The sequence below is a fragment of the Galeopterus variegatus genome, unplaced genomic scaffold (assembly GCF_000696425.1).
Source record: "Galeopterus variegatus unplaced genomic scaffold, G_variegatus-3.0.2 Scaffold80, whole genome shotgun sequence".
NCBI lineage: Eukaryota > Metazoa > Chordata > Mammalia > Dermoptera > Cynocephalidae > Galeopterus > Galeopterus variegatus.
The window spans coordinates 482,333-484,378 of record NW_007726191.1 but is presented as its reverse complement, the minus strand read 5'-3'; positions in this window follow the sequence as shown (position 1 = coordinate 484,378).

Genomic DNA, 2,046 nt, shown 5'->3' with positions numbered 1-2,046 from the left:
GAGCGCCGCTGCGCTCCCAAGCGGCGCACTGTAGCAGTGCGCCACCGGGCCGGCCCCTTTGCTCTTCTTTTTAAATGTCCCTGATGGGCTGGCCCGTGGCTCACTTGGGAGAGTGTGGTGCTGATAACACCAAGGCCCCGGGTTCGGATCCTATATAGGGATGGCCGGGAATAAATAAATAAATAAATAAATAAATAAATAAATAAATAAATAAATAAATAAATAAATAAATAAATAAATAAATAAATAAATAAATAAATAAATAAATGCCCCTGATCAACGGAGCTCTAAGCCATTCCTCTAATCTTTTCCAACGTGCACTTGCCTAAAAGGACAGCCCAAAAACACCTCTTGCAATTAGTTCAAAGCACACTGGCTACTATGTAGGAACTTTTCACTGCGCTGAGGTTATCATTTTGCTTTCTCAAGGCCTGGACTAGTCTTCTCCGACAAGATCTGCGTGTCCAGGGGAGTCTAGAGTGTGATCACAATAGTTGGGTGCAACTATTACCTTCAAGGGATGTTTCCCCAAAATAAAGGAGTATTATGGAAGTTGATTGTGACCTATAACCTAACAACACCAGGAGCTCACCAAGGTGTAACTTTGTGAAACAGTATCACAGGCTTTTAAAGTATCAACTACTGAATTTCTTCCTAGTGAAGTCCTTTTAATAGTGAGACTTCAAGCTGGCTGGTTTGCTCAGAGTATAGCCAAGATCACAGGTTTAGATCCCCAGACCAGCCAGCCATCAAAAAAAAAAGTATTGGTCTCAAAAGCTAAATATCTAATTCCCTGAGAAACTTTTTCGATATTACAAATCACAGTAATTTGCCTATGACTTTCATACTGACCAGTTCAAACCTTTTTGTATAGATGAACCTGCGCTATAATTACTGCTAAACTATTTAGAGAACAGGTTTTTTTCTTCCCCAGTCACTAAAATGTGCAAAACACAAAAAACTAGCTTATCATCTAAAATAAAACCAAAAGCAAGTTAAAATTTTTCTACAAAACAAGGAGAATGACCCCAGTCCAAAAAAATCTTTATGTTCCTTTATTGGAGCAAGATTCCTGACCAGTATACAGTGATGTATTTACTAAACAGAGACCTGTGCAGAAATTACATACTATCCATCTAGACAGGTTTTTGTTACACTTCACCTATTGATGGAATAGTTCCATTTATAAAGTTTTATACATCAAAAAGCTTTTAATTTGACCAGACTGTCCATTAATCCACCTCTGAAAAAGTGGCATGTTACTATATTTTACAGCATTAAAAAGCTTATGCATTTAGGTAGCTTCTCTGCACAATGGCATTGAGCAGACAAGAGTCCATCATCCCACCCAGATTCACCAACAATTACGTTTAAGAAAGCTTTATGCTAGACAAAAAAAAGTACTCCTAACCACCAAGGTCTTAATCTGAAAGCCTACCTTCTTGGCTACATTTTATAGTGCCAATGAACACATGCCAGCAACTGTCCCATGTATAACTTGGCATTACAGCACCAGGTCTATTTGATGGTGGTGGCAGGCACTATTATTATATCCAAGTAAAGACCCATTTTAAAATTTGCCAATTTGAGATAAGTCAACGGAACAAGAATTTAGAACTCAGTTTTGAGCAATCTGGTATCCCAAACGATGTAAATATTCCTATGAAGACATTAATACATGATTCAGATCCCTTTACTCAATCCACATAATCCTGAGGTCATCCTGCAAAGTGCATATCAAAAAATACAAAGTTAGGGTGACAAAGTTTGATGATGACATTACACAAATCAACCTTCAAAGGTCATATTATCTATTCTGAGAGAAAAGCATCAAATCCTTTGTGTACACATTTAGTTTTATTGTAACAAAGCAACTTGTACACTTTTAACGTTTAAAACTGAGCATCATCTTTTCCTTTCCAGTGAAACAAAAAGAAAATTTAAAAATAAACAGAACAAAATTACAATAGAGAATGTCAATTCCAAATAAGATCCTACAGGTTCTGCTGATTCTCCCATTGAGTGGCAGGGCTCAAGTCATCATTA